This window comes from Heteronotia binoei, chromosome 7, assembly GCF_032191835.1.
Source record: "Heteronotia binoei isolate CCM8104 ecotype False Entrance Well chromosome 7, APGP_CSIRO_Hbin_v1, whole genome shotgun sequence".
NCBI lineage: Eukaryota > Metazoa > Chordata > Lepidosauria > Squamata > Gekkonidae > Heteronotia > Heteronotia binoei.
Window position 1 is genome coordinate 83783915 of NC_083229.1, and position 24446 is coordinate 83808360.

General features: G+C 41.5%; 1 protein-coding gene across 4 annotated transcripts in view; it reads right to left on the bottom strand.

Moving 5' to 3' along the window:
• Window positions 1-24446, bottom strand: part of DLGAP1 (DLG associated protein 1) — a 456386-nt gene that overhangs the window by 113852 nt on the left and 318088 nt on the right. The gene's annotated exons all lie outside the window — the stretch shown is intronic.

Consider the following 24446-nt stretch of genomic DNA (forward strand, 5'->3'; position numbering starts at 1 on the left):
AACACCAGACTAACAAAACACTAGCCAGTGGTAGCTAGTTTCCCAATGCAGAATGCAGCACCAGTGCTTGGTTAATTTTGTTTGACGTGTACAGACCAATTGTGCTGCTTACAATTCCAAAAGAGTTTAATCAACAGCAGAAACTTCAAGACTATAATCTGGATCTCTTTATTCCAGTGTCAAACCCATTATAGCTACAGAAGATGTTCTTTAATTTTAGCTGCAATTTCCCCCCCTTTTCTTATAAAAAAAAGTCTTCTCATCAGTGTAAAGACTGTCAAAACATTTTCCACAGTTAGGAAATGTTTTATTCTAAACATCTTTTCCTCCTGGATAATAAATAACATTTTTTAAAATGTACAATTATGTAATTTATAAATGCTGATATGAAATGGTGAATTATTTTGCTGATGATTTCCCCCCCCCCCCCACTATTCTGATTCAGAACAAATAATTTCTATATGCTAAAATGTTTTGCATAGTGACAGCTTTAATTTCCCCAATTTTTTTTTTTACATACTCACAGAGGACTTTTTTTTTTTAGCAGGAAAGCACAGGGACAGTTCTGGCTGACTTGGCATCAGGGGGTGTGGCCTGATATGCAAATGAGTTTCTGCTGGGCCTTTTCTACAAAAAAGTCCTGTGTGTGTGTGTGTATATATATATATATTTGTTGTTTGTCTTATAATTTTTTTATTACTAGTTAAGTGGGCAGCATTATGTCCTTGGGAATCTACAAAGCCCTTTTGCATGTCCTCCCCCTGCCTTCTGGGGGCTAGATAGCTCATAAATCATTAATAAATACACTTTCCAATTTTTTTTTTTTATGCTAGGCAGCTATTTATTTTTGAACATAAAGAAATGCATGTTAATTCTGCCTCAGTATTGAGTGGAGACATCCTTGAGAAGAGGATGTTGCCTATGGGCATTCAAAAGAGATGTGAAAAAATTCTCTTTAGCAACTCTGCACAATTACAAAGTTATGTCATTTCCCTCTGAGAAGCTGAGATATGAAGTAGGCTAGATTGTCCTGATTTCAGATGTCTATCTCAGTCCCAACATTTTCTAATCGAAAAGTCAAAGCAAGACTACTGTTAATTACACTGCATTTGTAGCATCTTGTTCAAGAACTTATTTCAGTGAAAAGCCAATCAAATTTTGGGATTTTGCCAGTCAATTTATTGGCAAAGCTTTATGCAGTGCAGACTGCTATCAGATGAAGATAAAACAGAAGCTCAAGAAACCAAGGATAATTGATCCTCTTGAGCTTAACTTGATATAATTATACTCAAAGTCAGGAATCAGTTGCGATTTTTCCAGCTGAATTCTGTGCCAATCACATAATGGAAGAATTACACAATCCATCAGGCTTCTTCTGAAAAGGAAGGTGAATGCTGAATGAGGGACAGTTCATTGATTAGAACAATGCATATTTAATCAAAAGAGACTACTCCTTTACTTACTTGGTGGCCTCATTGGTTCTCATAACATTCAGTTTTAAGAACAGAGGTGATGATCATGTATGTAGTCTGCGCTTCAACACTTCTAAAGATTATGCTGCATGTGTGTGCATTTTTAAAGTAAAGAAACAGTGCTTTAAATCTGTTATGGAATCTTTACCACAGGTCACCACTCTGAGGAACCATGGGCAAAGCTGTGGGAACTTTTTCATAATATAAACCCTCCCTCTTTTCCCAGTGTTATGTCACCAGCTTCTGTGCATTACAAGGACAATCTAGGGGAGAAAGCTTATGATTAAATTTTGGGGTAAGACCCCTTCTAAAGTTTTCCCTTAAGAATTATGTGTTTGAATTAAATTATAGTAGGATTTATAAGAGAAAGGCTCTATAAGAAACCTCAAACATTACTGTACTATGCAAGTAAGTGTGATCAGATTAGTTATATCTTTCCTTCTGTGTACAGTTAGCATCTAATACTGTATGGATGCGAAATACACTTTAGGTTTAAACAGAACCTTCACAATGTCCTTATGTTTTCTCAGCTACATTGGCAGTTTATTAAAGAAAATCCAGTCTGATTAATCACTAAATATTTCTATATCAAGTTAATTCTGAAGTAACAGTTATTCCAGTTTGAGGGTGCCAGCATGAGAAATTTCCCATTTACCTTGGGAAAACATTTGCACCAGTATGGCTCTTTTCATGGATAGGATGCTTAAGCAATCATTGTACATTTCCCAAAGCTGACCATCTGGAGTCACAGTGATATGCTAGCATTCTCCTTACCACAAAGAAAGGGGGAAGAAAAAGATTTTGTGCTCTTCTACCTTTTGCCTACAAGGCAACTGTCATTTCAAAGGCAACCTTTGACGTGCACATTAATGGATTCTAGTTTCAGGCTGCCCTATGCACTACATTAAATCCTAGGAACCAAAGACTGCTGTTGTAAAGATTAAACATTCAGGTTACAAACAAAATGAAAGGAAAAGGATGAAAACAGTAAATAAAGATGCCATCATAAGAAGAGAGCAAAATTTTGAGGGGGGAAATGATTTTATAATAAATGAAGAGCTAAAAGAACTAATAAACCCTAGTACAATATTTTTACATTAAATGTTAGTGGTGTTTCAGGGAATCACAAGCACAGGAGAAGTCTGTCAGTCAGCCCTGGCTCTGGTAGCTGTTCGTACATAACAATTCAAGGCTGGAGACAGGCCTCTCACAGTGAGGACTGGCTCTTAGGCACAGCAGACTGCCCTTTACAAACACAGATTCATTTCCTATCTACATGTAAGTTCAATCAGAAATGTTGCTGTGAATCATAAAAACTATCACAGACAGCAGTCCTTTATAGTCATAACAGTTTTGGTGCTCCCGTCTTGTGTACTGAGACATTTCTCTAGGTGTGATCTTCTCAATACATTAATTCATGTGAATAGGGTAAAGTGGATATTTTCTAGCTTTGGGATTTTCTTAAAAAAAAAAAAAATTTGGTCGCAACTGTGTTTGCTGAAGGGGAAGGGAAGGGAAGGGTGTGACTCAGTTGAAGACTATCTGCTTGGCATGTAGAAGGTCTCAGGTTCAATCCTGGGAGTATCTAGCTAAAAGGATCATGTGGTAGGTAATACAAAATAACTTTGGCTGAGACCCTGGAGATCCACTGCCATTCTGAGTAGACAATACTCATCTTGATGGACTGATGGTCTGATACAATATAAGGCAGCTCCATATGTTCAAGATGAAAAATACACAGGATGTTCTTATCACAAAATGGCAAACACATAGCCCACCCTTGCTGGCAAATGAGAAGGGTACACCAAGATCTTAATGACTGAAAAGGGCTGAAGATATTGTCACCTGTTAAGCTACCTTCAATACACAGCTGCAACGAGGCAGAATCCATCCCACTGTGTCTTATTATTATTATTTATTTATTACATTAAACTTCTATCCCGCCCTCTCCACAAGCGGACTCAGGGCGGCTTACAACATTCATTTATACAGTTAAGAACAATAAATCAATAAAACATCAATACAATTAAAAAATTTAAAAAGCTATTTCATGCTGCTGTATCATTACTATATTGGCGGTTCTGCTTTTCAGATGGTGATCACCGAGTACTCTAACTGATGTCAGGTGGCAGCTCTCGGTTAAACATCAAAGGCCTGTCAAAACAATTGGTCTTAAAGGCCCTGTGGAACGTAGGAAGGTCCCACAGGGCCCTTATGGCCGGGAGAGCATTCCATAATTCTGGTGCTGCCCTGGCTCGTGTCAAATGCAACCTGGCCTCCTTTGGTCCAGGGATGGACAGCAGATTTTTTGTCCCTGAACGCAGTGATCTCTGGGGAATATATGGGGAAAGGCGGTCCCGCAGATAGACAGGTCCCTGACCATAAGGGCTTTAAAGGTCAATACCAACACCTTGAAACGGACTCAGAACACAATAGGTAGCCAGTGCAGCTCTTTCAGGACTGGCTGAATGTGCTCCCATCAGGGAAGCTTCATTAACAGCCATGCTGCAGCATTCTGCACTAGCTGTAGTCTCCGAGTCAGCATCAAGGGTAGCCCCATGTACAGAGCATTACAGTGATCTATTCTTGAGGTGACCGTAGCATGGATCACCATTGCTAAGTCGCTGTGCTCCAGGAAAGGAGCCACTGCTGCACCGAAGATGAAAATAGGCGGATTTAATAGTGGCTGCTACCTGGGCCTCCACTGTAAGGGAGGACTCAAGGAGCACGCTCAAGCCCTTGACCTTAAGGGCTGGTATCAATGGCAGCCTGTTAAGGACCGGCAGATCGACACCTCCCCTTGGACCACCCCAGCTCAGATAGAGAACCTCTTCTGCATGAATAACCTCACATGTGCTTCACAAGATTCTTCATGTGATATATAAAGCATAGATTTGGAAACATTAATCATTTGATGGAACTGGAAGAAGACAGAAGCATAGCTAGTGCAGTCATTTCTTCTATGGAACAATGCTCCATGCTCCAAGATTTAGCCTAGAGAATACAGACTAGAATGTGCCACATGCAATAGAAAATAAGTGAAAAAAGGCACACCATGCCGAAGAATTTACTTTGTTTACATTATTTGTAGTCTGTCTTTCTCCCTGGGACTCAAGGTAGATTGCACAGAGTAATAATATGAAGGTTTTTTAAAAAGATTTGGAGAATCCTAAGAACTGAGTAATGATAAAAAGCTGTAATTAAACAATATTCCAAGGAGATTTGTTGGCAATGTACCAAATGGAAGCTTCAACTTGACTATGAGTCTCAACCTTCCATTAGTGCAACTCACAGTTGATATATTTATGAGTTAAATTTATATAAGTTATCAGAAACTGGCCTTGGTAGGCTTTATTCCTCTGACATGTTTGCTTCCCATTCTAAAACCATCTGCAGCTAAAGAGTGGGATGTCTTTGTAACAACAGGTGCAAGCGAATTATGTTCCAAGCATGTACAGCTGGTAGCTAAGGACACTCAATGTATTCTCTAAAACAGCATAATTAAACATACGCACACACAAACATGCATACACACCCAGAAACTTCACCCACCCTGCCAAAAAGGCAGAAAACCTCCCAACTAAATAAAGAATTTGAGGACATTGTCTTATGTCTTACTCCAGTTCTTGAAACTTTTTTCCTTCCAGCCTGCCTGAGGAAAATGCTGAAATCAAGCAAACACAGTAAGCTAAGAGGTATATATCCACATGTTCAGGTTTTGTGTAAAACTGGACTCCACCTCACCTTCCCACTTAACAGATTCCATGAAAGGAGAACGAAATAACTCACATGCCAATGTTGCCCTGCCTCTGTGCTTTCTCTACAAATAAAAAAAAGTCTATAAAATGGGAATGTTTTCTGCAAGGAAATATATCAAGTGAAAAAATTCTGTTCACATCCCTACAGTTGAGAATGAAACTGGAAGGAAGTTCTTCCGCTGAATATTCATTGGGCTGAACACAGGAAACTCCCTTATACTGAATCAGACAATGAGTCTCTCATGGTCTGTTGCCCAGACTGGAAGCAGCTCTCCAGGGTCTCTGATGCCAGTCTTTCACATCACCCACAATCTAATTGCTCTAGCTGGAGATGGCAGAGATCGAACCTGGGACCTTCTGCATGCAAAGCAAATGTTTCATTGCAGAGCTAAAGGCCTGCCCCCCACCTTACATCCAGCTTAATAGAATACTATTTTATTTTATCCCAGATGATATAACTCTTCAGTGAATGCCATATTGTTTTGAAGGATAGATTAACTTCATATTAGTAGAACTCTCAGTCAAAATAAAGAATATAGTATAAAGCAATCATTTTTATTGTCTGCCTACTATGACTTTAACTAGGGACAACTTCTAGCACAAATAGCTAAGCTATATTTTCTCCCAGAAGCAATAATATTAGAGGATTTCCTCACTGCATATTAAAAAAAAACCCCTCACCACCTATTATATCTTTTTATTGCTGGGAACTGGGAAAAAAACCTCAGCTGATACTGGAGTACTACACTGTGTACTAAATTGTGGTGCTTTACAATATCAAGGCAGAAGCGTGGGATATGCTTATCATTTCTGAGATTTAGTGTGAAGATTGTCTTTGTTGAGTTTTCTCTGGGTTTTTTCTTTATAGCATAATAAAGGCGAATGAGAATGTTTGCTCTGAGAACTGCTTAATAATACATGTACCCAGTGGTCTACAACAGCTTTAGTGGAGCAATTAGTACTATACTTTTGCACAAATAATTATATATTTGAAAATCTGTAACATGTACTACATCAGGTAAATAAATATGTGATGTGCAAACTCTGAAATGGGAATTATTGACATGATGAAGCAGCAATAGCTTCAGATGTTGCTTTGTTCTGGTGTGGGGAAGCCCTGAGGGAGCTGAGAGTGTATTAAATCCACATTAAAATGTTCACAAGGTTTTTTTTTTCTTCAAGAATTAGAATAATCTGTTGTTTAAAAATCTTGTTTGCAAGTTCTACAGTGATATTCCTACTAGGGTACTGAAATTCCAGGGCTAATATACTGGTATATTATGGCTATGATCCTATGCATTCCCAGCAATGTCAATAGTATTACAATAATCTCCCACTAATCACAAACATTGCTTGCCTAAGCTTTGCACAGAGTACTCATTAACAGCAGGGGTGTCAGGACAATGTCAGTAGGTTCAGTATGCACACAAAGATGCTTACCAGAAAAGATTATAGTACCTCCACCACCAGTTGTCAAGAGGTTATCAAGTAGAATTCAGAGAATTCCCATGAGAAGGGATGGGATCCTTATGAGTCCAATGAGACAATGCTAATAAAACTACACACAACACATTCATAATGCTTCTGTGTAAGCTTAGCAAGAACACAAGAAGTGCCCTGCTGGATCAGACCAGTGGTCCATCCAGTCCAGTGCCCTGCCACTCAAAAGGTATGGAGGCAGTGAGCAAGCCTAGATGGGAAAAAGGCCCAGGTTTCTAGGTCTCTAGGCCCAGGTTTCTTAAGGCAGGGTGTGGCTATGCAGAGGAGGAAACAGAGGAGGGTTCCTCAAGGGCTAGGTGTGAAACTGGGACTATCAAAAGAGGGAAAGGGAAATGGAGGGGGGAGGGGCTGCTGGCTGGAGAGAGAAGGCACAGGATCAGGAAGGAATATGAAGTCAGTTAGGGGGAGAAGCAGGAAGCAGAAGCAACCAGAAAGAATTGTCTCAGGGAAGTTCCTAGGCAAAAAAGCAAGTTGCACTATTGTAGCTCTTCTCCTTTGTGATGTGTTGTAATCCGGATGCAGTTGAAGATAACCACACTTACAGGTATCTAGAATTGTCAACTGAAAAGAAAAATCACCTCTGCCAGGATGCAATGACTCTGCAGTGACTGGAATCCCCATAGACCCCAGGTATGATGTTCCCTTGACCCTGTCACACTTACACAGCAAATTCACAGAAGCAATGTTTAAAATCTGCTTGGAAGCTTAGTGGGAAAGAACAATACAGAAGGAGATGTGGATCTTGAGAAAGTGACAAATGAGACTGCAGCATGGTTGTCAGCTTCTGAGAGTCACGTCATCATCAATAATGTAGATAGAAAGAGAAACACTGTGGTATTACAGACTTTGTACTCTCACATCATAGAGGAATACCTTAACCACAGCAATGTGAACAGGTACGATGGGAACTTCCAGAGGCCAAGCCTGTAATATGCCCCCATCCCTCTCTGATTCTCGTAGCATACCCAAGGTTCCAAGCCATGCAGGCAAACATCGGAGGGGCTGTATGCAATTCCACAACTCAGTGGGCAGGATTAGCAAACATAAAAGAGATCCCAGATTCAGTCACTAGTTCTAAAAAACCACTCATGTATCTGAGACAAAACAATGCGATAATTAATCAGAATATCAGGCACATGAACTAACAAAGTTATTGGCTCACAGGACAGTGACTAGATGGGATGACCAGGGCCTCCAACAGCAAACAGTTTTCAGTGTTGGTTCTGGAAAATGTCTGCCATTTGAGAACTCCTTCACCCTGTCCTCCCACCACGTTTGTTAGGATGATGTTGATGATTTTCGTAGAATGCCTTGCTATTCACTCTCATTTCCAGTTCATTATTATTTATTATAGATTGATTGATGGTATTTATATCCTGCCCATCCCTCCAAGGTAGGCTCAGGGCGGGACCCTCACTAATTATTTATTATTACAATGGCAGCAACTGGGAGAAGGGGTAGAAGGGAGGGAGACAGAGAATTAGAAGAATGCTGGGACATCACCTCTGAGGGTGTTTCAAGGACAGTCATAGGCAGAATAGGGGTCCCCAGTCCTATTGGGGTGTGGTCATGAAGACTTCACTGGTTCCCTTTTTGAATGTGAGTCATGAAGGCAATGGAGGTAAATAATACAAGGAGAAGATCCCCATCTGACAACAGTTATGAAACTAGACACAGCTAAAAGGATTATAATTTTTATTGTACAGTATCAGTAGTGCAGCTATGACTTCTATGCATCCAGAAGCATCCCATGAAGAGCCAGTTTGGTGTAGTGGTTAAGTGTGCAGACTCTTATCTGGGAGAACCGGGTTTGATTCCCCACTCCTCCACTTGCACCTGCTGGAATGGCCTTGGGTCAGCCATAGCTCTGGCAGAGGTTGTCCTTGAAAGGGCAGCAGCTGTGAGAGCCCTCTCCAGCCCCACCCACCTCACAGGGTGTTTGTTGTGGGGGAGGAAGGTAAAGGAGATTGTGAGCCGCTCTGAGACTCTTCGGAGTGGAGGGCGGGATATAAATCCAATATCTTCTTCTTCTTCTTCTTCTACTGTTGTTGTTGTTTTGCACAGTGCCTGTACAGTTGAAGCCTATATGGCAGAGAAACAATAGAAGCCCATCCCTCCATTGCTGCATCTGTATATTGGTTGCTACTGCAGCTCTTACATACTATCTGTCATGTTCTCTGGAAAGGCTCAAGACCTCGACTGAAACAAAAAAGATGACAGCTTCTCAGAGCAACAGCTGACTTCTGCACTGCTGGGTCACTGCTGCTGCTGTAAACTTCTCTTATTTCCAAGGCCCTGATAGTTGGTAGTACCCTTGCATCTGTGTATGTTGAATGGCTGCCTGTGGAAAGACAAGTGGATGGAAATGAAAATGGGCAGTACTGTATGTGGTTCCTGTGCAGTTTATTAGTGACTGTTAAGTAACAAAGGGATGCTGCTCCCTCATTCCATTTGCCTTGATCTAGCTTTCCATTTATCCCACTGGCAACCCTTTTATGTTTGCACTGGGTCCCACCTCCCACCCCCAATTTTGGGACACAATACTCACCTATCCAGTGTAGAACTCAGTTTTCAGTTACTGTTTGTTCTTTTGCCATATGACCTGGCTCTTACTCTGGAAGGAAAATGAGTCATGAGAAACAATCAGGCTAACAGTAGCAACAAATGGATCAGTGTTTGGTGTTCACCAAGAGCCACCTGGCTATGCTTCCTGTTGCTGCAGTTGAGGGTTGCTGGAAACAGAAGCTCCCTTTCTGCATAATGCATACTCACCCACTGTCCCCTCTGTGCTGAGCACAGCTCTAACCTGTTGAGTGGAGGAGAGTTGTTCAGCCAGTGCCCAATAACTACTAAATTTAAGGTGATGGGTAACATTCTGTGGTTATGAGTGCTGTGAACATCCATCCTTTCTTTTGGACATGATGTAATGGATGAAGAATATGCAACAATCAAAGATACACAGGTAGAACCTTCTGGAATGGTCCATCCTCTGGACTATGATCATTACAACACACCTTCCAAGTTACAGAAGGAAAGAAGCAAAACTCAGGTTAAAGCGAATCAGCAGCCCAGGTTACAGCAATCTGGTAGAACAAGGACCTAGATACAAGCTCAGGATTGAAAAGGAGTGCAGAAAAACAAACAAAAACAAAAGGGAGATAAATGATTCATCAGTGAGTGAAGTATAAATCTGGATAGGTTAGATTGTCTGGGCGGGATATGGGTTTGCACTGTCTGAGACACAGGGGGATTACTGAATACACATAATGTGTTTGTAGAACATCTGGTATACAAAGTATGTTTTTGGTGGTTGCAGTTCTTCACAATGTGAATTTAAGCTGGGCATGGCATACACTATTTGTAAACCATACAGATCAAAAGCAGTAGAAAACAATGAAGAAAGTAATCTGTCTATCTTACCTGTCCAAAAAATTCCAAGGCTCCCATCAATTAAAACAATATTTATTTGGTTGATTTATATTCTTCCCTTTCCCATACGGGCTCAGGGCAAAATAAATTATAAACAATTTTTCCCCATCAAGTCCCAGCTGCCTTATAGGCACCCTGTAGATTTTTCAAGACAAGAAGGGTTCAGTGGTATTTTGCCACTACCTGCCTTTGCACAGCAACTTGGTGATCTTGCATCCAAGTACTAACCAGGGCTGACACTGTTTAGTTTCCAAGATCTGATGAAATCAGGCTAGCCTGGGCTATCTACGTCAGAGCATCATGAGATAAATCAGCAGTCTACACAACAGCGATACAAAAACTATCCATAAAATCAAACAAAACCAATAGATATGGGGTTGCATCAAAATAAACAATGTAGCAACTTAACCGAAAACCACGTGTAATCAAAATTTGTTTGCACTAGGAATAAGGCCCGTTGTGGAGAAAAATACAACAGGCTCTAGAAAGAGGCTCTGGGTGAGAGCCCGCCCCCTTGCTGTCTTCCCACCCACCCAAGTGAAGGCATTCACGCCCCCACACTGCAAGAAGAGCTGATCTCTGCCATCTGGAGAGCAGCTGTAATTCTGAGTGATCTCCATCCCTCACCTGGAGATTGGCAACAGTGATTTCCCAGGAGGAAATGGCTGATTTGGAGAGTGGAGTCTATGGCATTGTACCTGTCTGAGGTCCCACCCCTCTTCAAACCCACCCTCTCCAGGCTCCATTCCTCATATCTTCAGGAATTTCCCAGCCTGGAGTTGGCAACTGCTTAGTCACACTGTCTGTCATGGGGGGCTGCTGCTGAACAAGAGCAAGCAGCCAGGCCTAGTGAAGTCATGCCAATCAGCTGGCATCAAGTCATTCAGGCCTAGGGTAGCCAACCTCCAAGGTGGAGCCTGAAGAACTCCTGGGATCACAACTGAACTCCAGACAACAGATCTCTCTCTCCATCATTGAGAAAATAACTTATTTGGTGGACTCTAAGGCATTATATTCAGCTGAGGACTTTCCCTTTTCTGCCTAGCAACAGCCTCTGGCTAGCAGCTTCCCCAGTGGACCACTTCTTGTCTGTCCTGGAGTGAAGCTGAGGTGAGGAGGGAGTGACAGGAAAGAGATGGCCACCATGGCCTCTGAGGAAATGCTTCATGAGGCTGCAGTAGAGCAGCAGTCGTTTCTGAAGCTGGTTGACAGAGAAGCATCGGAGATGTGTCTGTGTTGTATATGTGCTTAGAATTGTATCTATAAGCTGGAGTTCTTGCCTGGCTCACTGGGGCCTGAAGGACAGAGCTTGGGGGACGCAGAAACAATAGGCAGCAGGATCCAAATTCTGCTGCCCTGCTCCAATCACGAGCTCCTGACTGGTTTGAATGGTCCAGTCACAGGCAGTGCAGGAACTTTGGGTGTGCATATATAGGGGGCCCTGCGGCCCTACTTTTCAGTCTTCATAGGCAGCGCTATACCATACTGTATTCAATAAAAGAGCTATGTTCACTACCACCTCCCCTCATAAATGTATAGAACCCGCTATATTATAGTCTGTCTCTGAGCTAAGACTGTTTTGGCGGTTTGTTCAGTGTTCCTGGACCTGCAGTAGGCAGGGGACATGGGAGTCAGCCAATGGGAACACAGAGGTGGTGACTGATGCATGATGGGCCAATGGTTTCTGGAGTGCAGGCGTCAACCAACCACTACTATTATTATAAAAGGACAGCATCTAAGACAACACCAAGGGGAGGCTATTTCACAAATGTGATGTCACCATGGAACAACCCCTCTCCTTAGTTGCCATCCACCTCACCTCTGTTGGGTAGGGAATCTGAAGAAAGGCTCCAGGTGATGAACTTGGGGAACTAGAAGAGTATTTTTAGATTCTCTTGTCTCAGGTCATTAAGATTGTGCTCAAAAACACAAAACAAAGATAAATAAGGTAAACTTATCTGACATTTCAGAACAGTGGCAGCATTTTAGTCTAAGTGCAGTTTCTGAAAAATCTTCAAAGGCAGAACCATGTAAAGCAGAGGTGTCAAACTCATTTGTTACAAGAGCTGGATCTGACATAAATGACAGTTTGTTGAGCCAGACATAAAATATAATGCCAGGTACAGGAGATATAAACTTTATAAGGGACACAGGCAAACCAAATTAACGATATTTTAGACTAAAAAAACAAATATGCTTAAAACATTGAACCCTCTTACAGTATTTTTTTTTAAAGTATTTCTCAGGTGCCACCCTCTCACTTCTCTTAAGCATTAGAACAAGGACAGTATACAGGGACGTTTGTCACCTGGCAATAAAGGTAATGATCAGTTCCTTGTGGCTGTATAAGAGCCCTGGATGGGCCAGTTCCATCCCATGGGCCATATGCTTGATACCCCTGACAGAATGTATTTCACTAGTTTGACCTTCTATGAACAAGTTATGAATATCTCGAAGCTGCAATTTATTTAATTCTCTCCAATGACATCCACTGCTAAACTAAGACTTTAATTCTGCTATCACCAGGGACATTGGCCATGAACCATTAAAAACAAAAAAAATGTAAAGACATTCTATTCTGCAGAAACCCGGTTTTGGGCTGTGTCTACTGTTAAGTCTCTAGGAAATGACTACCTTTATGAGCTGATTGCTACCTTCCTATCTCATCATATATACAATGCTCAATTTTCCTCAGAATTCATGAACAAGGTTGTTCTTGGCTGATTTTATGATATGTTGAGGCACTGCATAAAGCTCAAATGGGGGGAAAGTCTTTTATGTGTGTAGCAATAATTTCAAAAGAACAACAAAAGCCTGTAATAGTAACTGAAAATGAAATGTCATTATGTGGAATCAATGAAACACTTTTTTCTTGAACACAGTGTTCTGTTTTGGAACAGGAAACATAAAGGTCAACAAAATCAATTAAAAAGTCTTTTTTTGAAGGATGAAATGAAAAAGCAACTTGGTTGTTAAGGATTATATCCACAGGAAGGGAATTTATTTCTGAAACAAGAATTCTATGAGAAATTATATTAAGGACTACTGCATTAATATATTATTATATTATATTAAGGACTACTGCATTAATATAGCTCATCACTTGGTTCTCATGAATGTTTAAAGTGACCAATTAAAAATGTATTTGAAATAATATGTTTGACCCACAATGGTTCATTGATACATGTATGTCAACACTTCACACTGTAGTTATGAGAACTGGCACATGTGAAAACCTTAGGACAAAGATTATGAAAATGGTGTCTATAGCACTGGCTTTTCATTCTCAGAACAGAGTATTTCAGAAATAGGGGAACTATCTATACTCCATTTTGAGTGAGCCAGTTTGGTGTAGTGGTTAAGTGTGCGGACTCTTATCTGGGAGAACCAAGTTTGATTCCCCACTCCTCCACTTGCAGCTGCTGGAATGGCCTTGGGTCAGCCATAGCTCTCACAGAGCTGTCCTTGAAAGGGCAACTTCTGGAAGAGCTCTCTCAGCCCCACCTACCTCACAGGGTGTATGTTGTGGGGAAAGAAGATAAAGGAGATTGTAAGCCGCTCGGAGACTCTGATTCAGAGAGAAGGGCGGGGTATAAATCTACGGTCTTCTATTCTCAGATATAATCCTGATAAAGGTAAAGGTAGTTCCCTGTGCAAGCACCAGTCATTTCCAACTCTGGGATGACGTCACATCATGATGTTTTCATGGCAGACTTTTTATGGGGTGGTTTGCCATTGCCTTCTCCAGCCACCTACACTTTACCCTCAGCAAGCTGGGTACTCAATTTACTGACCTCGGAAGGATGGAAGGCTAAGTTGACCTTGAGCCGGCTACTGAACCCAGCTTCCACCAGGATCGAATTCAAGTCATGAGCAAAGCTTGGACTGTGGTATTGCAGTTTACCACTCTGTACCACAGGGCTTATTATAATCCTGATACAAAGGCGCTTTAAGCCCTTTTAGAGTACAGGGTGTTGTTGGACGGAAATGGAAACTGCCTGGCTGCTCAGGGAACAGGAGAAAGGAGGTCCATACAGGTCCTTGGGATGCTTTTAGTTTTTGGAAAAAGACCTCAGCAAACAAAAAGTTTGCTGAAAACCACAGAACTGCTCCAACTGACCTTCAATAATGCAAAGAGAAGCAAGAAGAAATAATGTTAACAGTTTCATGAACAAATCAAAACACCTACTGCAAAGACTAACAATTACTGATAGATACTACCTTAAAGAGGCACAGCTCGCAGTTTGAAGAATGCTGTTTTTGATAAATTAGGAAGAGTTCAGAATCTCAGGTTTGACATATGATTGACAGCTACAATCAACATTCACACCTATGCTATGAGAGAGGGTAGCAAACATATGGAACATTCAAGGAAGGACTGGGCATAAAATAGTTCATTAAGCCTGTCAAAGTAAGGCAAAAAATTAAAGACAGATTCAAAAGAAGCTGAAAAATTGTTTGTCAAAAGTGTTTGCATGCTTGAACTCCTCCTGTCTTTTCATGTAAGTCCGAGATATGATCTGCTCTCTGGGTTCATTATACAGTTGCTTCAAACTAGATTTCAAAATGTGTTCTTTCTTACTAATGAGGAGGTAACCTTGGAAAGGTCATTCTATTTTAGATTCCATGGCACCAAATCATGATAGATTGGAGGTGAAAATTTCTCACTTCAGGAGATTTGCAATATAGCCTTGTCCATTTTGAAAGCAAATACGTGTCGATTTGGATTGGTTTCCTGGCACAGACAGCCTCTTCCAGAGCCATGCTATTTTAGATAGACAAATATGGAACTTTTCTAGCATACTTTTTATTAAATTCCGGGTGGATATAGACAACCATTTTATCTACACCTGTGTGATAAAATTCTCGTTACTATTATTTGGCAAGATGATATAGACCACCCAGTTACCCAAACATGGAATTACTTATTCCCTGAGCAGGTAACTATTCATTCCCTGAAAAAGTGAGAATCAATCATCTATCATGGCTGAACATTTTTTTCCTTATATGTTTTGTTTTGATGAGGTTGTGAGATGTTAACCTACATGCTGGGGAACTGTATCATAAGGAAATCAACACCCTTTCCCCAATCTAACTAGTGGCAGAAATCCTGAATGCCATAGCAATCTAGGTTTCATTCTATTGTGAGATGGATACTTTCCTGCTGCGCACAGAGAAAAGTAAGCAGAAAAACACAGCACAATGGAAATGAATGGTCTAGTTCAGTGTCTTCTGAATACTGAACTTAATTCTGAACTCTGTTTATTGAACGCTTAGGGCTTAGAGAAAAGATTAAACTTGTAATTCTGCAGAGCAGCTCATTCAACACAACTCGTTAATCAGGCTGACAAGAGAAGGTCTCTGAAGATTTCACACCAAGCCTGAGTTTGTTACAAATCAGTTGCTTGCATTTTGCTGATGCTATAGATATTATGTAGAAGTAACGTAGATCATAACAACATGGAATTCATAGCTGTGGCAGGACTCAGACAGGCGTTCCAGAAAGAATCTAAAGGTGCCAACTTTTTTTTTTGGGGGGGGGGGGTAGACTTCCTATATCTCCTCAGCAGAAATGTAAGAGTTCAACATTTACTAGCCTATATATGTATCAGTGGCAAAAAACTTCACACGCTGATTTGGGAGGAGGCATAATTTTCTGCATGTCAGTATAGGTATTAAAGCTTAAATGTAAAAAAAGAGTATAGGTATTAAAGCATGTTAAAATTGCCAATGTTAACAGAGTCCTAAGGCAAACCAAGACGTACAAAGACAGAAGCAATAACAGTGGTAAATTGTTGGTAATATCTGAGTTTGTCCATGTGTGATGCAACTTTATTTTCCAACTGATAAAAAGCAGTTGTGGCTGTTAACTGTTGACCTTTCTGATCTGACACTGTGTGCCTTTGATACTTGAAGTTCTGCAGCAAGCCACATGAGGCTGCACTTGAAGCAATCACGTTTGGTTTGGAATGTAGCTGCCATACCGCTGAGATTAGGAAGCTGAAAATATTAAACTAATTTTTCAAAAACTGCATTGGCTTCCTGTTCCCATTGACCATAGTTCCAATACTATAAGTTTATTTTTTAAAGTTCTATATGATTCCAGTCAGGCCATTTGTAATGACCGTCCCTATTCCTGGCAAGTTATTCCAGTCAGTAGCCTGGAGAAGAGCTTATGATTTTCCATTTCCAATTAGATTTCTATTACAGCAGGTTTATACTCTCCAGTTGCTTTTGACATTGATAAAGCACAAGTGATTAGGGTGATGACTGCAGTTCAACTAACATCATAAACATCTCTTTATGAATATAAGAAATGGATACTTTGTAGGTTCATTGATGCCTAAAGATATGGACATAGTACACATTTTAATATAAAAAAAGCCTTTCGCTGAAAATTACCACAAGGCATTAATTTGAGTTTAATAAGAGACCTTGCTAACTGTAAGTAGAGATGTCACACTCTTTCATAGAGTTCATAATCTGTAATCTCTTTTTAAATCTGAGACAAGACTAGGCTCTGTAGTCCTTTTCTGAAAACCAGGCTAACTTTTCAATTTTTTTTGCTCATTCTTCTGCTGGTCTCTCTATTCTGCCTTCTCTTGTATTTGCTGTGAATGAAGACTGGGAAATGGACTAGTGAAGAACAAGACCTCAGGAACAGCAGTCTCATTTCTCAGCATATCAGCACACTTAAGGAAACAAATTTCATCTCCAAACAAGAGCTCAGCAACCCTTTGATGTATTATTTTGCACATGGCATTTAATCCCTCTACTCCCCATTTTCCCTTGCTCTTCATTCTCAGAGTGTTCTTGTTGTTACAGTGTGGGTGGAATCCACTGCATGAGTACTAACTAAGATCTTTGTTCATAAATGTTCACAAATCATTTCCTTTCATTGTGAACTTACAGCGAATTAGCAATTCAAGAATGTAGACAAACATACAACCTTCTTTTCCTTGCTTCTAATGAAGTTGGCCTAGGAAGAGTGAAGCCAAGCAGGCATCCTGTAGGAATTCTACAGAAGCTCAGTTAATATGTTGCCTTGGCAATGTGGTAGGTGCTGGGGGAAAAACCTGTTAAAGGCTCCACATCACAGCAGTCATGTCTAGAAGCACCAGGCTTGTGGTTCAGTTGCACAGCTACTTCCCACGTCAGCACTTCACCTTCTTCTGGGGCACCAGTGTGGGAAGTATCTACACAACTAAGTCAAATTGTGCAACCAGCACTTGCATATGTTACTACTGTGATACAAATCTCTCCAGTCAACCTGAACTTTTGTTTTATAGCAGCTACCACATTCCCAAGGCAAATAATTAAGTCAGCCTGAGAAACAACTTTGCACGCCACTCAAGAGATCCTGAGTATTCCAGGTAACTGAGGAGGAATATGGGCCCTATGAGGATGAAAGGATTTATGTGCACTCCCTCTAATTAACTCTGGAAAAAATTAATTGATACGTACAAAGAATTTTAAGATCCTGTAACCGGGACATAGAGGCTGTTCTGCCAGGTGCATCCTGGCAACCCCAGAAGCCTTTTTATTTTGGGGAGGGGGGTGCATGTGAAAAAGACATGGCTTGATGCAGTGTATCACTTCCTAGTAAAGACCTGGAAGACATGTTATGCAGTGTACTAAGAATTTCCTGAATCTGTATGGTAGAGATCACAGACATTTAGGAAATTCCTAGAGTGTTGCTCAATGCAATGTTGTCATTCCTGGGTCTTCACTTGGAAGTGATGGCACTGCATCACTGCAGTGCATTGATTTTTCTCTCCATTGCATTCTTCTTACTGCATTGACTTATATCTCCATTTTCCCCATTTCCTTATCTGGTGAGTGTGGGTGGATTTCTTATTTACGATATATCTCTGAATGAAGGTTATAATCACTGTATTCCAGACCACACTAGAGTGGGTATGATTAATCAAACCACAAATAGAGCCAGGGTCAGATAGGAAGATCCTGAATTCCACCTACCAACCTGAAGGAAATCCCAGAAAAATCTGAAAATAAAATATTTTGAGAGACTAAAACTGAGCTGAAAGTGGCCATTTTAGCAATTGTCTGGCAACCACAATATTGTTGAGCCTTCTAAGCCTTAGTTTCTGTAAAGCAAAGCCCTGCAAAAGGTCCTATGCCTCTCCAAGGTGTGCTAACCTACAGGTGGGGCTGAGAGATTTCCTGGAATTTCTACTGATCTCCAGACTATAGAGATCAGTTCCTCTGGAGAAAAAGGCTGCTTTGGAGAGTAGATTTATATAGGATTGCCAGGTCTGACTCAGAAAATATCTGGGGACTTTGGTGGTGGAGTCTGGAGATTTTGGGAGTGGTGCCTAGCAAGGACATGACATCACTTTTGTGATGTCATATCCTATGATGCCACTTTCAGGTCAAAGGTCAATTGATGGCATTTCCAGAGTTCCACTCCTTCTGATGATGTCACTTCCAGTGCACTACACCAAACACTATCCCCTTCCTGTGATGTCACTTTCAGGTGGCGTCTGGGGAGGACAGGGACATCAGTGGGGTACAATACTATAGTGTTCACCTTCCAAAGCATCCATTTTCTCCAGTGGAACTGACTTCTGTAGTCTGGAGATGAGCTGTAATTCCAGGAGCTCCTTAGGCCCCACCTGAAGACTGACATCCCTAGAAGAATCATACCAGCAACCAGGGGGCTGGTGGTGCTGCAGCTGGGATGGAGAGTTCCCTGCCTTTGCCAGCTGGACCCAACCACAGCCTTGTTGAGCAATCCTAGCCTGGAAGCAGCAGGTCTCCCTTCGAATGGCCCTGAGAATCTCCACCAGTGAGAACACCAGTGCCCCAGCTACCAAAGGAAATGAAACAAAGGTCTCTGGGAAAGCAGCCAAATGCACCCAGTTTGATCAGCACGATGCCGTGCTGCTGGACAGGGTCCTGAAAGGGAAGAGATAATGATATGGGACTCCTTTCACATGTACTGCCAGGAAAACCTGATGTCTGGGATCCTCATGGCCAATTGAAATGAAGTCTTACCAGCAACTACCTTAAAATCATTCTTCAGAAATGAACTTACTTGGAAGCCTTAGCAATTCAAACTTTCAGGTTCAGCTTCCTTCTATGTAGGCTTTATATATATTTAACAGTGCAACCGATGTCAAAGCTGTCAAAATAAATAAAAAAGCTGTCAAATCAAATAAAAAAGCTGTTCAATACTTGCTGTCCTATTAGCTTCTCATCATTTCTGCCTCTTGTGTTTGTGTATGTTGGTGGTGTGTGTTTTAAGTGAGCTTCCCATCAAATTTCTAACTTAAAAAAAGACAGCTGTTGTACAGAACAGTTCTATCAACACAACTTCAAGCAGTCTTCAGCAGGAAGAATGATGTTTTGATTATACTTAGTATTTTATTTCTGCCCTAGAAATCCATGCTCTCTTCTCTGGCCCTTCCTGTGAGGTCACTTCTTCTTCCAAATTAAAATTTCTCACCTTACATTGCTTTATCCTCCATTTTATCCTCAAAAACCATCCTGCAAGCAATGTTCCCTCTAAGCTGCAGAGTCTTGTGAGCAAAAATTCTACTTTGTGAGCTGCTGGCATTAAAGTTGTGAGCTACTGGCATTAAAGTTGTGAGCTACTGCATAAATTAGTTTGCTCTGGGGGTCATCCTTCCTGAGTTAAGACAAAAATGTGTGAGCTGGAAGTTACAAATCTGTGAGCTAGCTCACGCTAACTCAGCTTAGAGGGAACCCTGCCTGCAAGCACCAAAAATACAGAGCATCACTGCCCCAGACACAGTGTTCCATCTATACCTTGTGGCTAATAGGCACTGATAAACCTCTGTTTCATGTTTATCCAGTTCTCTCTTGAAGCTGTCTGTGCTTGTAGCTGCTACCATTTCCTGAAGCAGTGAATGCCACATGTTACTTACTCTTTGGGTGAAGAAGTACTTCCTTTTACCTGTTTTAAGCCTACTGTTCATCAATTTCATTGAATGACCACCAGTTCATGTATTGTCAGAAGGGAAGAAAAAGTTCTTTCTCTATCCCATGCATAATTTTGTAAATTTCTATCATGTCTTGCAAAACACTGATTTGGATGCCTCAGCTAAATTCCCCCACAAGGTCTAAATATAACAATGAAAAGGATTCATGGTCTCCCTCTTCTCGGTGCCTCACTATGGTTTTTAAACATATGTACAACTAGAGAGGTGGGTGAAAACCCTTAATCCCTCCTCCCACCTCATTCTCTGTATTAATTGCCAAGTAAATCTTGCAAAAGGACACAACAGAAAAGGAAATAAGCCAAGAAAGGGGGGGGGGGGGCAGAAGAAAATTTAAAAGTTTTGTGTTCCTTTAAAATTGCCATGTACTTGATCTGTGTTCAAGGGAGTCGAAGAGCTTTCTGAAAGATTACAGATAACAAAAAACATTTTAACTCTGGTGTTTTCCAAAAGCTTTTTGACCAAAGAATCTCAACACATGAACATGTTGTCTGAGGTAGATTTGGATAATTTATTATTTGCTTTAATGCAACAGGGGAAACTGAGGCATGAGCAAACGAAGAGGAGATAGTCACTACCAACTGAGAGAAGTTTCTAGATGCTCCCTTGTTGTTCTCCTTCCCTTTTCTTTCACCCTTCCTCCCTTGTTCCTACATTCCAGATCAAGCCTCCTCAGCAGCAACAACAACACTCTGTGTGTGTAAAAAAAGGCACATGTGCCCAGAGCCAAGAGGGCTGTTGCTGGCAATGCAATCACTGCAGCAGCTACTTTAGTGGGGCTCTTTTGTGCTCTCTTCAAACTGTGAAGGAAGAGCTAAGGGAGGCTTGGAGCTGAGAGGCCACCAGTCAGGACCCTGCCACACTGCGCTCTGTCCCCTTTCCCCAGCAGCCATCTCTATCCCACTCTCCTCTCGGGCTTAGCCAAAAGATGAGTTGAGGAAGAAAGAGACAAGCAGGTGTGGGGGCGAGGCAGTTTTAATGAAATAACAACAGCAACCAAAACCCACCTCTGTATGCCCCCCCCCACACAAAGGCATTCCTGGGCTCTCTTCAGAGTGAGTCTGCCACTGGTTCCCAAGCCAGAGAGGGCAGCTAACTGAGGCAGCTCTGGAAGGAGTAGCTGCCTCCTCCTGCATCCCTTCCTTGCCAAGTATGAAAAGCTCAAGGCTTGGCTTTCTGAGCAAACAAACTCTGCTATTGGTGCTGCCAGCTGCCACAAAAGGAAGAATTATAGCTTTCTCTCTCCCTCTTTTTTAAAATAACAGAGAAAGTGAGAACCACGTGTACAGTCTGAAACTCCTTGGACGAAGGGCAGGATAAAAAAATGCAATAGGTAGAATTGTTGCAATCCAGCCCTCCTCTCTTTCCAAATGCCCTTCCTCCCCAGGCCATCCATGTCAGATTGGACGCCCCTGCCCACCTTGGCTTTCTCACTCTGTCAGTCCTCCTTCTGGTGCCCATGCAGCTAAGGACACTTCCAGTAGTGTGCTGATCTAGCCCTTCCACTCTATGGCTATCACAGAGACTAAGAGTAAAGAAAGGCTAGAGTATCATCTGACAACTGCCGCTTGCAAAGCTGGGGAGGGGTTTTCAAAGTGGGGGTTCCCCTTCCCCTGCCTGGGGAATGGCAACCCTAAATTTACAGTGTTATAACTGCCTGTCATCCTTCCCCTTGCCAAATTTGCCCTCCTCATGCTCCACTTCCAAATCCTCAGGAATTTCCCCACCCAGAGTTGGCAATTCTAAACCTTCTTCTGTCATGTTCTCTAATGAAGAAATTGCTGAGAGCTTGCCCTGTAGTGAGCACTGGAGACTCATTCCCCACACACTGAGTCCAGCCTGGCCAGCACCACATAACTGAGCTCTGCCTGGGATTGCAGACAGCACTGACTGACTAGGTCTTGCCTGGCTGCCAGCTCTGTACAACCAGATCCAGCCTGGCCACTGGGATCATAAAATGGGGCTAGGTTTTTCCTAGGGAGAGGCAAGAAAGGTGAAGGCAGGAGACAAATAAAGGTAGATTGGCTGATAGGTGGGAAGGAGAAAATGAAGCAGTGAAAAAGGAGAAGCTATGGGGGCTTTCAAAGAGAGGAAAGAGGAAACAGTGTGTGGGGGGGACAACTTGTTTATGCTGTGAGCCGCCCTGAGCCTGCTTTGGTGGGGAGGGCGGGGTACAAATCAAATTAAATAAATAAATAAATAAAAATTTTTGTGAGTTCCTTGCTCGTCATATCTTTAACAGTCACACGTTGCCCCCCAAAAATCCACCAATAGGGCCACCCAGGGTTAGGATAGATTTTAGCAAATCCAGATGACTACCCAGGTTTTCAGGGAAAAAAATTAAAACTTATCACGTACTTTTGGGACCACCTCTCCTAGTATACCTCCAGAAGAGCTTAACAGTCATTCTGCGAGGCATGCAAGGCACAGATGTCCCACCAGGCATTATGGGAACAGTGACAGTCCTCCATCTAGTCTGGCACTCCTATTCCTTTCCCTTCCGCCCTCCTCTATGAGGCAATGATATTTTCACTATCAGACTGACTTTGGCTACTGTAAATTGCATTTTTATATATTATTTAATTTTGGAATTTTTTATTTTTCTTTGTAAGCTTTGTAAATGCATTACTGTTGTACACCACCCAGAGCTCTGTTCTCAGAAGAGGGCAGTTGAAAAGTCAAATTTAATAAAGAATAATGTAATAAACCTAAAAAGGGGAGGACTAAATAAACATAAAATAATTTAAAAGTGTCGGCATCTCATGGAACTGCCTCATGAGAGCTTGGCGATCACTGTGCGTTGATTGGCAACCCCAGACAACATTACATACTGCAATCAAGATCTCATGAGGCATACTTGCCAACCTCAGAACTTTTAAACTATATTGCACACTAGTTTTTAGACACATAAGAGGAAATATTTAAAACATAAAGAAAAAAGCCCATAGATTAAAAATGACATGATTAGATGTTTTTACATATAAACTCAGGTGTAACTCTAATTTCAAAATATAATTTAAAATTAGATTATTACTCTGAGAAAAAGGCCACAAACCAGTGTCGCTATTATTTAAAGAAATGACTGACCTACCTGATAATTACTGTAAATCCAAATTAACAATAATTACATGGGCTTTTAGTGCTGCTGAAATAAATGTGGTGTTTGCTTCATTTAATCCCCTTTGGAGGTGAGACAGGAAACAGGAGCTGAGGATGGGAGAGGCTGTGGATGAAAGTTCACAGGGTCTGTGAGGGGTGGAAAAGAGAGCCAGGAAGAAGACAAGGAGAAGAGCAGGAAAAGTGGGAGCTGGCACGGGTGGAGGGAAGTGGAGGAAGTCCCAGGGAAGGGACTTTCTCTCCCCCATGAGTCCTCCTATAAAATGCTTGCAACACAAATGCAGTTACTGCTGCATGCTATACACATCATATAAATCCAACATCTGTATTTGAGTTCAAGGAAGAAAGTCTGAACACAGAAGATAGCCTGAAATTCCATAAGTGTATGTTTTGCAAACCCACAGCTAATCTGGAAAAAATGGTGGCTAGAACTTTATTTGATATGAACTAGCATTGTTTCCACTGACTTGCCTGATTTAGACAAGCTGGGATTTTTGGCAGGAACATTCTGTGTTGAAAAGTTTCTACATATAAAAAGCATGCCGGCAGTGCTGAGAACAGAACAGAATAAAAGCCAAATTGCTACTTTATTATTCTTTCCCCAGTAGGTAGGAAAATCCCTTTGCATTACTGCTCCATCCAGAAGGCCATCTCCTTCCTCAAGATCAAAAGCTCATACCTGTCTTTACTAAGATAGGCATTTAATACACATTAGCACGTATACGACCATTATAAAGCATTCCAGAATGATACATACATAGGGTTGCCAGGTTCTACCTGGCAGCCAGTGGGACAACCACTGGTCATCTACCAGAAGTGACATCATAACATTGCTGATGTTGGGTAGGGTGATGCTCTAGTTGTTGGGCAAAACTCTATGGTTTTTATTTATTTTGTTCAACTTATATCCTGCCCTTTCTGCAAAGCAGGCTCAGGGCAGGTTTCATCAGAGAGTTAAACAATTTAAAAGCAATTTTAAATATTATAATATAAACCAGCTAAAATTTACCATAGCTGATTTTACCATAGAGTTTTGCCCAGAAACTAGAGCATCGCCTTGCAATGTTGGTGATGTGATGTCATTACTTCCAGGCAATGTCATCATGTCATCTTCAGGCTTTTGTGGGTGGGATTTCCCTGTCCCCCACTGGCTAGCTGGCTGCTGGTGGGGAAGCACCTCACAAAAG